This window comes from Megascapheus bottae, chromosome 12 (genome assembly GCF_031878675.1).
Source record: "Megascapheus bottae isolate mThoBot1 chromosome 12, mThoBot2.hap1, whole genome shotgun sequence".
NCBI lineage: Eukaryota > Metazoa > Chordata > Mammalia > Rodentia > Geomyidae > Megascapheus > Megascapheus bottae.
In genome coordinates this window covers 14,419,536-14,432,454 of record NC_143520.1, presented here as the reverse complement: position 1 = coordinate 14,432,454, position 12,919 = coordinate 14,419,536, and positions in this window count along the sequence as shown.

The following is a 12,919-nucleotide window of genomic DNA, read 5'->3' as shown; positions in this document are numbered from 1 at the left end:
CAGCAAATGTAAGAGTGCAGCTGACCCAGACTGGATGAAGTCAAAGAGGTATGAGAGGAAGACTGAGGGAAGAGGCAGTTTCCGATCTAGTAACTGTAAAGTTACCATGATCATTCTTAGTTTTCCTCAGAGCAGAGTGGTGGCATATGCCAAACTGAAAGTCAGTAATGCAATAAAGAGGTGAAGCTTATGGATAACCTAACAAAGCAATGATCAAATTTAGGATATTAAGAGAAAGAAATGAATTGTTATTCTTCAGGCAGACATAAATTATTTCTTATAACTGTAGTTTAATGATATTTGAACAGTAGAGAATTTCTAGGCATGAATCTATATTATCTTTTATGCTATTGCTTGAGGAAAATGTATGTGCATTGATAATCGATAGAGTGGACAATACAACTAATATTCTGCAACAAAAATGAATGCAAAAAAATGGTCCCAAGTGAACATATAATCACCTAGCTTTACAAAGATGAAGGTAAGAGAGGAGATGTTCAGGATAAATATTTTCCCTAGGAAACAACACTTACTTAGGCAAATAGGAAAATAAAGGTTATGGAATGTCTCTCCACCAAGCATTGGTCTCGTAACTTTTGGCAATCAAAAAAATGTTTTTTGTTTATTTTATTTATTTATTTATTTATTTACTTATTTACTTATTTATTTATTTTTGCCAGTGCTGGGGATTGAAATCAGGGCCTGAGCACTGTCCTTAGAAACTTTTTGCTCAAGGCTAGTGCTCTGCCACTTGAGTCATAGCACCACTTCTGGCTTTTCTGTGTATGTGGTAGCAACGAATCAAACCTAAGACTTTATGTATGCTAGGAGAGCACTCTACCACTAGGCTATGCTCCCAGCCCTGGCAGGCAAATTTTTAAAACAATTTTATGTATCATCCGTCATGGAAAATTTTCAATAAAGGACCCATGGGTGTTTTAATTTAAAGCAATATCATTTCTTTATGAATTCTTCAGGAGTAATTAAATACCTAAGCAAGTCAACCTTCTATAAAATGCTGTGATTGCAGTATAGGACAAGATAGTATCTGAAGACAGCATCTACAAGTAAATATTTTTTTGCTCTTAGACTATTAGTCCCCTAGTAATTTGTTTAACAATATGAAAATAACCAAGAGACAACAAAAGAGATGAGAAATAATCTAGTCCATTAAGAACAACAATTATATGGCTCTTGTTTCTATATCCTGGAGGTACTTTCAATTATCATCATCCGTTGTGCTGGCAGAACTGGTTAAGCACCTGCAGAAAACTAAAGTTGGATCCTTCTTTGTCACCCTGCACTAGAATTAACTCCAAATGGATCAAAGACCTGGAGGTAAAAGCTGACACACTGAAAACTTTACAGGAAGTAATAGGAGATACACTAGGCCTCCTTGGCACAGGTAGAAACTTTCTTAATAAGGACCAAGAATCACAACAAATCAGAGAAAGGCTGGAAAAGTGGGACTGCATTAAACTGCAGAGCTTTTGTATGGCAAAGGACATAGCTAGTAAATTAATTAGGAAGCCTATAGAGTGGGAGAAAATCTTCACCAACCAAACAATGGACAAAGGCCTCATATCTAAAATATATCAACAACTCAAAAAATTGAATCACTACAAAACTAACCTCCAAAGTAACAACCATCCCATTAAAAAATGGGCCAAAGACTTAAAGAGAGTCTTCTCTGAAGAGGAAACAAAAATGGCCTATAGACACATGAAGAAATGCTCAACATCTCTGGTCATAAAAGAAATGCAAATCAAAACAACTTTAAGATTCCACCTCACTCCAGTTAGAATGGCCAGGATCAGGAAAATGAATAATAACAGATGCTGGAGGGGATGTGGCCAGGAGGGATCACTACTACATTGTTGGGGGGAGTGCAAACTCATTCATCCACTATGGAAAGCACTGTGGCAGTGCCTCAAAAGGCTAAACATAGAACTCCCCTATGACCCAGCAATTCCACTACTTGGCATTTACCCAACCATCCAGAAACAAGGACATACTAAATCCACTAGCACAACAATGTTCATTGCAGCACTATTCACCATAGCAAAGATATGGAACCAACCTAGATATCCCTCAGTTGATGAGTGGATCAACAAGTTGTGGTATTTGTACACAATGGAATTCTATGCTGCTGTCAGAAAGAATGACATCGCCCATTTGTTAGGAAATGGAAAGACTTAGAAAAAATCATATTAAGTGAAGTAAGCCAGACTCAAAGGAACTTAGGCTCAATGGTTTCCCTCATTCATCATAATCAGTAGAAACCTTGGGCTCTACTAGCAGAGATCTGCAATAGAGCAAAATCTTGATACATAAGGCCATATAATGTGAAGCTAATTGAAAGGACCTCCAGGATATTGAAACAAAAGCCATATAATGAATGATTGTTGTCCTTAATGTACTATGTTGTCTCTCATCTCCTTTGCTGTCCCTTGGTTATCTCATATTGGTATAGTATCTCACTTTATTATCTGATATATTGAATTTATTTGTATTTGGATATTTGAAATTTGATAGGGAAGGGGGGAAAACCAAGATGGGTGGGAGGTGTGGGGGGGGAGGGAAATGGGTACCAAGACATGTGAAAGGGTATCAATGTATATGAATTAATGTACCTTCTATCTGGCAAATATCATGTAACCCTTTTACTAATTACAATAAAAAAATAAATAAAACTAAAAAAAATCAATTAGCATCATCCTATATAGCCTTGTGTATCTAGGTTTTGAACTAGTACAAATTCTTAAGAATGCAACTACAAAGTAATGACATACTTCAAAAGTAAATACTTATGCAGTAAAATTCAATAACCAATGGTATCATATATCTTCGACAGTTTATAGGTTCACTTTTGATTTATTCAATTTAGATGTTTTTTGGTTTGGGTTTTTGTTTTGATTTTATTGGTGGTCCTGGGGCTTAAACTCAGAACCTGGGCACTATCCCTGAGTTACTGTGTGCTCCAGGCTAGTAGTCTACCCCTAGCTAGTAGTCTATCCCTTGAGCTGCAGTGACACTTCAAGGTTTATTCAATTTAGGATCTCATATATATTCACCAACCATTCTGATGAATTTTTAAAGCCTGATTTAGCCTATAGATTCCTTCCCTTCTTACTTTTCCCTCCTATTTGTTGAAAAACAGTTTTGCCTATGGGGTTTGAATTTTTTATATGTAATCATTTATTCATAAAATTATAGGAGACCTGATACATAACTTTTCTGATAAAGCACACAAATACAGTTTATTCTTAAACTTAAAAATACTTAAAATTTGTCAATGGACAAATCATTTCAATTGTAAGGCACCATATGGTAAAAAATGTAATGTCCCCTTTTAAAAGTGAAGATATCTAACATGAAAAGCAGTAATATTAAATGATTTTGGAAAACCTATACTAATTTAATGTTTTATTTCATGATAGTCCAAATCTTTTTCATTCTTAAAATGAATAATTTACAATCTGAGAAACTGAAAGTACATTGAGAGTGACTTATGATAGATGTATTTTTATATGACTTTAGAGTCTTTTATTTCATAAATCATCATTAGAATCAGTGTATTGAAGAAAATATATCAGATGGGTTCTTATGTTACCAAATTTTGGGGCTTATCATTTCTTATAATATTCGGTCTTCTATCTTTACATTTTTCAAAAAATCTGATTTCTTGGTGCATTGAATGCTAAAGGATTCTTTATAAAAGATATCCATAATGTGAATATTTGCATATATTTGCATATGACTTCTAGAGGCAGTCCTTTCCATTCTGACTGTAGGACCACAATGCCCTTGGTGTGAGTTAGTCACTAAGTACATTCCTTATTCATTGCATTGAAAATGTTTTTATAAAATATGAAAGTATGCATCCTTATGTGTTTTGTAAATTCTACTGTGAGTGAGTACAATAATGTTTATGTCCCTGAATTTCTTCTCCAGAATGAGTTACACAGATTTCTATAAAAGACCTCTCCTGATAAAGAGAACTCACATGGGAACGAATTCCTTCTGGACAGAAACTGCATTTCTCCCTGATGTAGGAAAGCATGTATGCCTGTTTTGTCTTGTACCAAATGATTTTGAGTTCTTCCTTGGCTGTCTGGTTGGATATTTTTCCATTCCTAGTAGAACAATAAAAAATTACCTGTTAGACACATATCTGAGGAACATGAGTCTCTCAGTTTTGGGGGTCCAACTATATCCAGCAAAGAAGACTGGTCACAGAACTCTAGTTTGAAAAAGACCATCAGCTTACAAGATCAGAGTTATTCAGGAGATTTTTAAGTTGTCTTGGTGTGCTAAATTTGTTTTCCACCATATCCTAGCTAGTTCTGAGCTTTGTTTCATTCTGATTGAAGACTGCTACAATACCTGATTGTTTTATTTTTTAATTGAATTTTAATTAAATTGTTTTAAAATGACCAATTTTATAAACATTTTATTAATAGTTTAAAGAAAAATACAAGGCCCAGGAGTGGTGGGGTCCCCTTGTAATCCCAGCTGAATGGGCAGAGAGATGAGAGCATCACTGTCAGAAGCCAGCAAAGGGCAAAATGTGCCACATGGTATCTTATAAATAGCTAAAGAGAAACAAATTCAGTTCATGGCTTAAATGGTAGAGTGTGTTATCCTGTCTTGTATTCTATCCACCTTTACACTACAAAGAAACACTCGCCCACGGTCTCATCCACCAACCACAAAACAAGTTTATGACCTCTACCTTGATTACTGCAGTGGGTATGAGTTATTCTCACTGCCCAGTGTGAGTTCTTGTCATCTATGTGGTCAAAATGCTACTTTAGAAAATTGATATTGTCATGACACTTCATCTCATGTCATGAACCTTCATTGCAACTCAACTGCTGACCAGAGCCTAGAATGAGTTAGGAAATTTGACTCTGATTATCTTTCTGAATTACACTACTTTATTTTTCTAGCAACTCCTTTTGCAATAGCCTCAAAGAAAATAAAGTACCTAGGAATTAGCTTAACTAAGAATGTAAAGGACCTATTTGATGAAAACTTTAAAACCCTAAAAAAAGGAAATTAAAGCAGAACTAAGGAAATGGAAAAACCTCCCATGCTCCTGGATTGGAAGAATCAATATTGTGAAAATGACAATCTTGCCAAGGGCTATCTACAAATTCAATGCAATACCCATCAGTATCCCAATGGCATTCTTTAAAGAAATAGAAGAGGCAATCCAAAATTTCATATGGAATAATAAAAGACCCCGTATAGCAAAAACACTTCTTAGCACAAAGAACAGCGCTGCAGGAATTTCAATTCCAAACTTTAGACTCTATTACACGGATATAATTCTCAAAACAGCTTGGTACTGGCACAAGAACAGGCCTGAAGACCAATGGAATAGAACTGAGGACCCAGATATTGAACCACAGACCTATGGCCATCTAATCTTTGACAAGGGAGCCAAAAAAATAGAATGGAAGAAAGACAGCCTCTTCAACAAGTTGTGCTGGCAGAACTGGTTAAGCACCTGCAGAAAACTAAAGTTGGATCCTTCTTTGTCACCCTGCACTAGAATTAACTCCAAATGGATCAAAGACCTGGAGGTAAAAGCTGACACACTGAAAACTTTACAAGAAGGAATAGGAGCTACACTAGGCCTCCTTGGCACAGGTCGAAACTTTCTTAATAAGGACCAAAAATCACAACAAATCAGAGAAAGGCTGGATATGTGGGACTGCATTAACCTGTGGAGCTTTTGTATGGCAAAGGACATAGCTAGTAAATTATTTCATTTTTTCATAAATTATATTTATCTTCTTCCTTACATTGTCACATCCTCAGTTCCCAGAAGTCTGCATTTTCTCTGTAAATATTTGTTTAGCCAAAGGGTCCTATTCTAATGTGTCATTGTATATGTAGGTGAAGTTCACCGCTCCTAAAACAAAATATGACATGGTTTCCAACAGGCATTCTACTATGACTCTGCCACTCATCAGCTCAGGAGGCCAGCTGGAATTCTTGCTACCCTTGGCCAAGAAATCGAGAGACAGTGATCCTGAAAATTTTCCTCAAAGTTCACTCCATAGTAGAGGCTGGATATGGATTTTATATCCCAACCACTCACACTATACAGTCTACTTTTTCCAATATGAAAAAGGGATATGGCACACCTCTGTGCCAGTTTGCCCTGAGAAGCTTATCATCAAGGTGCTTAGTAGAGTCTGGGGATGGAGGTGATGGTTTTGATTTTCTGAACCACCACTAGGTGGAGGACTTTCTGTACCCAGGCCTTCTGGAAGTCATGCAGATAGGTTGATAATAGGAAGAGAGAGCACATCTTAATTCCATCTGATTATTGGTAGGACAAGACTGGATTAAAATGTCACATGTCACATGCTCTTCTATTGTAAATATGTTCTGACCTGTGACTGCTCAATTTCAACAACACAAGTTTATTCACACCAATAATTCCTGTTGGAATTGTCCTTAACCCACATTTCACCCTGTGTAGAAGAGCATCCTGCTAGAAGTACCAAGCACAACTTTTTCAGTTGCCTCTAATAACGTCTTCAGTGTGGAGAAAGAACCATTTTCTAAATTGTCTTTAAGATCTAAGTTGCCATTCTGCTATACAAAATAATTGTGCCATGTTCTCAAAACTAGGGAGGTACCTAGGGAACACATTCAAGTGTATACTTGGATCTTAAACAGAAATAGTGATCCTTATTTATGAACTTAGTAATCAGTAACACAATGATAGTTAGATGTGGGCCTGGTTCATTTATTCTAAGAAAAAGGCTTCAAGTTTTACAGTTTTCTTCATTACCAGAAGTAATGGAGGAAATGTAATTACCTCAATCACACACATACACACACACACACACACATCTGTGAATATATATATATATATATATATATATATATATATTCACAGATGATACTCAAGGGATCAGCCATTCCTTCTTCCAGAGTGTTTTATGCCATTACTGAATCCTAAACAACTTTACCTCTTGTGGATAAGAATTTCCCCTCCCTAAAATGGGACGTTTATATCTTCACTTATCATTTATGGTCTGGAAAGTTGTAGTCTGCGATGGTAGATCTATTGCCAACTCACAGTATAAAAGAGTGTTAAAATGGGATCTTAGTCTTAACAGAATTTTCATTGTTAATGAAGTCAAAGTAGAGTGGTAAACTATAGGTGAAAAACCTCCATGTAAAGATTCTCAATCTCTAGTTCACTGATCTCTAGTAAGAGAAGCTAGAAAGGATGAAAAGAAACTGGAAATCAGAGGGAAAACTCTATAAAAGTAGATCCAGACACAAATGGCTCATACCTTTAATCCTAGCTACTTATGAAGCTGAGATCTGATGATTGCAATTTAGACAGTGAAGTTCATGAGATTATTACCTCTAATGAACTTTTTAAAAAGCCACAAGTGGAGCTGTGGCTCAAATGATAGACTACTAGTGCTCAGGCCCTTAGTTCAAACCCCAGGACCAGCACACACACACACACACACACACACACACACACACACACACACACACACACACACACAGTCACACACACAGTCACACACACCAGAATGAAAACCAAAAACTTGGTGAATATGTAGTAATTTTCCACATAGACCAGGAAAACAAGAGATTCTCTTCTACTGAAAGTATGCCATACCAGGTTGACTGATGAACCCTTGTAATCATAACTATTCAAAGAGGGTAATGTTTTCCAATTTGAAATTAGCTTGGACAAAAATGTTTGAGACACAAACTGTAATCCTATCTATGGAGAAGGCAAAGGTAGGAGACTACCCCATCTATAGAGGAGGCAAAGGTTGAATGCTAGCCTGAAGAAAAACCATGAGACCAACCCTATCTGAAAACAACGTAAGGCAGAAGTATGTACAAGTAAAGCTCAAGTAGTAAGCACTTGGTTAGCAAAGCCTGAGGCCCTGAGTTCAAATCTCCTTACTCCCCCCCCACACACCTGGTAAATTATGGCTACAATGGGAAGGATAAACAGGATAAAGGCCCATGTCAGACCAGAGCAAATATGACACACTATGTCAAAAGTAACCAGAGCAAAAAGAGTCGAAAACATGACTCACATAGTAAAAGGCCTATTTAGCAAACAGGAAGTTCTGGGTTCCGAACAAATTCTCCCAAAATATACATAAATAAATAAATGTCTGGTGAATATATAACTCCCAAGCACTTTTTTATTTCTACATGATTTTATTTTTTTCTTTATGAAGTTCTTAATGTAACTTAGCTATATTCATGTCTTCCTTCCTCTGCCAGTGTTTCTTTTTCTTTTTCTCTATCTTCTGCTCCTTCTGGATAGCATTTTTCTTTCTTCTTATATCTCTTCAATCGACCTTCTATTTCTCACAACATCTTTCACATAGGTTTCATTTCTTTCTCCCTTTTTACTGTGTCCTCATTTTTACTATTCAGATGCTTTATTTGGTCTTTCTGTTTTGCTAATTTTTATCTCTTCCTCTTGAGCCATGATGAGCTATTTATTGCACTTAATTTCTTTTGTGAAACCTTAAGAGTGTATGATTTAATTTTGAGAATTCTAATGAGACACAATGGTTGATTAGTATAATAAATGGTTGTCTCTACTAGTTGCTAGACTGGGTTTATTTATCTCTACTGAACCGCAGAGATAGTGAATTTAGATTCATTGACAGGGTCCCTGGCCCTCACTTGCAGGACTGGGCATATATTTGGCCAAGTGGACTCTAGTAGTGTCTGCATTAGGAGTTGATGCCAAGGTACATGAAGAGATCCAGAAGTTGCCTGGGCATGATTCCACTGTTGGCTTCAGTCCCAGCACCCACAGGATGAATCTCTAGTGGAGATTGCTTTCCTAGGAGAACTGTTCTTTCATCATTAGCGGGAGCAAATGCTGAAGCCAGCAATTTAAGAGCATGTAAACCAGTCTCTCTGCAGCCTTTTTATTAATGGGCCCATAGATTGCCCACCCTTCAGTCCTTTTCTCAGATCCTGCTGTGTCAGGCCTTGTGATTATTACCAAGATCTTCAGAGAAAGTTCACTATTGGCAGTCCTATTTATATTCCATGATGAGTTCTTAAGTTTTGCAAGTTTATTTCAAGAAACATATACAAATGTTTTCTGGCATAACATCTTTGAAACTTTATTTGATAGTACTTTTGATGTTAACAATCATTGTCCTGTATGTGTTTTAAATTCATCTTGATTGAACCTTTCTCTGGGTTTTGAGGGAAGAAAATGAACATGTTCAGATGTGTTTTGTCGATCGTGGGGCTTGATCTCTGATCCAGGGTGCTGTCCCTGAGCTCTTCAGCTCAAGGCTACCACACTACCCCTTGAGCTACAGCGCCATTCCCCATTTTCTGGTGGTTAATTGGAAATAAGAGTCTCATGGACTTCAGTGTCTGAAGTTGGCTTTGAACCGATATCCTCAGACCTCAGCCCCCTGAGTAGCTAGGATGACAGGCATGATTCACTGTGCCTGGCATAAATGAACTTCATTATTGCGTTTTGATACATTATGTTTAAAAAGCAAACACATTGAGTCGTGCACAGTGGCTCCCATCTGTAATCCTAATTACTCAGGAGGCTGAGATCTGAGGATCACAATTCTAAGCCAGCCTAGGCATGAAAGCCCTCGAGACTCTTATTGCCAACTAACCACCAGAAAACCAAAAGTGATGCTGTGACTCAAGTGGTAGAGCAGTACTCTTGAGAAAGCCCAAGGATGGTACCCAGGCCATAAGTTCAGTCCCCAGGACTTGCAAATAAACAAAAACATCTATTTTTTTAGAAATGGTGATATGTTTGTAATCTTCACAAAATAAACATTCGAAACATTTATGGTTCTGGCACCTCGTTCTCCAAACTACATTGATTTTATATAGTTATTGTAGAATTCTTTGCCAATTATGACTCTTTCTCGGGTATCTTAACTTTGAGTAGATTTATATTGAAATTTTCCCCCAAACAACACATTTAGAAGCACCAGTAAATGGGAATATCTCCTGCCTTTGTCTTTGCTTCTCAAATTTTGATTAAAGTATTTATCCAAATGCTGTTAGCCTTTTCAGAAAAAGTAGAAAACCAGGTAGGTTTGAGGCAGATAACATGCTTTCTTTCAATATCTCCATGGATAATAGTACTGAGAGCAATCAAATCTGCATTTTGTAATTCTTTGAAACATGCAGCAGTAAAGATAGGATTTAAGGTGAGAATTCTACTTGAAAAAAAATGCCATAACATAATATTTATTCTGTTTACAATTCCAAATATGATGAATGGTGTTTGGAAATCAGATCTGAGGATATACAGTCATCATTGTCTAGTGGTATCTCTTTCTTTCCACAGCACTTCATGATTCAAGAGTGTAAGTCTTAACGATAATCCAATCTTTTCTGTGGGAACATTGACTATTAGGATCTTGTTACTTCCAAAAGGAAAAAAAAATAAATATGCAGTGAGGATGTTTCCTGAAAATGCCTCCTGGTATGCAACCTTTAGAATATGAACAAAAAATAAGTGAATGACTTAGCAGTAATATTACTTTCAAATTTCATGTGATTTTAAAAGAGAAAGCTATTCCAAGTATCTTTTCATTCAAATCAATATCTGCTTCCCTCATACATTATTTAGGACTCTGGAGTGGAATGACAGCTGCCAAAAAGCAAACTTTCTGGCAATTTTCAAAGGTAATGTTTTCTAAAGATTTTTTGTTGTTGTTGTTGTTTGCCAGTCCTGGGCCTTGAACTCAAGGACTGAGAATTGTCCTTGGGCTTTCCTCAAGACTAGAGCTCTACCACTTGAGCCACAGCACCACTTCCAGGTTTTTTTCTGTTTGTGGTAATGAGGAATTGAACCCAGGTCTTCATGCATGCTAGGCAAGCTCTCTATCACTAGGCCAGACTCCCAGCCCTCTAAAGGTTTTTAAATTGTCATTTCAAATATTTATTTGTTTACTTATTTGTTTGTGTGCCAGGTGAAATGGCTCAAGTCTTAACTAGTAAGTTCTTGGGAGACAAATTTGGGAGATTTTTTTCTTAAAGCTAGCCTGAACATTAAAGTTCATGAGACTCTACCTTACTCAATTGCTAGGTACAGTGGCACACATCTGTCAGCCTAACACAAGGAAGCAAACATACATGCATAACATCCCAAGCATAAAATGAGATGCTGCATTCATATAATTGATGCTAATGGAGATGGAGGTGTGACTCAGGTGATAGAACACCTGCCTAATAAGCTAGGGGTCCCCAGATTTCAACTCTGATTCAGCAGTGTTACTCAATAGCCAATATTCTGGAAATGAGCTGTACAACTTGAGGGGGTGGTGGGAAGGAGGGTAAAGTTAGGAGGAAATGAGAGAATAGTTGACAGTGATCAGAAAGAAATGTAGTCAATGCCTACATATGTAATATATATGTAAGAGTAACCACTCTGTTCATTACCTTTACAATATTTTTTTTAAAAATATATAATAAACCCTGGTAGATGTCAGTATTTAACTTTGAAAATTCAACAATATTGATTTTATCAGTAACAAAAAATTCATTCATGAAGAAATGAGCCACCCCCCCCCCCCCAACTAAGGAGCTGATATGTAACCTAAACTGGTGGTTAGATGTGACTGGTTTTCATTCTCCAGTGCCATAAGTCAGGTCTAGATGGTCCGTACTTAGATAAAACTCAGGAGTTTTGATAAAATTAATATAGAAAAGTACATAATTTCAGTAGTTGTTAAAATTTCCTGGTTCCTTCTAATACGCTAAACCCAAAGTATAGGTCACTAAGCTTTGTTAGTTAATAAACACTCTTTTCTGAAGAGAATAAAGCCAGGCTGTTAGCTTACCAAGAAATATAGAATAGGGTTAGGAATTTATCCTAGCAGTCAAGTGCTTGCCAAGCATGCATGAAGACCTGGGTTCAATTCCTTGGTACCACATACATAGAAAGAAAAAAAAAGCTGGAAGTGATGCTGTGGCCCAAGTGGTAGAGCTCTAGCCTTGTGAAAGCCCAAGGACAGTTCTCAGTCCCTGAGTTCAAGGCCCAGGACAGGCAAAAAAAAAAAGAAATATAGAATAATCTGAGAGATGAGACTGAGCAAGCCTGATATACTTGTTCATGTTAGAGTCAGATATATAGGTATGCACTTTTCTTGTTGATATATTTTTACATTTTCAGCTTGTTTTATCTAAAGCACATAATCTCACTGGAGAGTAGTAACTCCTTCTGTACGAATTGCTTCCAGTATTCTTTCACAAAGCTTTTAATTCATTTTACTCCAATTTATATAATGTTTTAAAATTTTTTTACCAGTATTACAAGGGTGATATCATTGTATCATGTGATATTTCCATGCATGTATACACCTTATCCTTTCCTTCTATCCTTTTCCTCATTCCACTTGTTGAAATTTGAGCAGATTTTATTATTCTATTTTCATATATGCATATAAAGTAGTTCCTTGGCCATATTCTGCCTTTTTCAAATTCTCAGCTACTTCCACTGTTACTCACATTCTGTCATTTCTATTTTTCCAATTTTATTTTTTTTTACAGTCCTGGGCTTGGGCTCAGGGCTTGAGCACTGTCCCTGGATTTTCTCAAGGCCAGGGCTCTACCACTTGAGCCACAGCACCACATCTGGCTTTTTGCTATGGATGTGGTACCGAGGAATCGAACCCAGGTCTTCGTGCATGCTGGGCAAGCACTCTACCACTAGGCCGAACTCCAGGCCCCTATTTTTCCAATTTTAATGTACATTAGTTTTACAATGTGGTTTCAGCGTGGTATTTCACATGAGCATATGTTACAGTTTCATCAGAATAACACTTCTATTGTTCTCTCTTTTCTTCTTATCATTATTCTTGTTGTTTAACCACTTTCAATAAACTTCTTCAAGCACTCT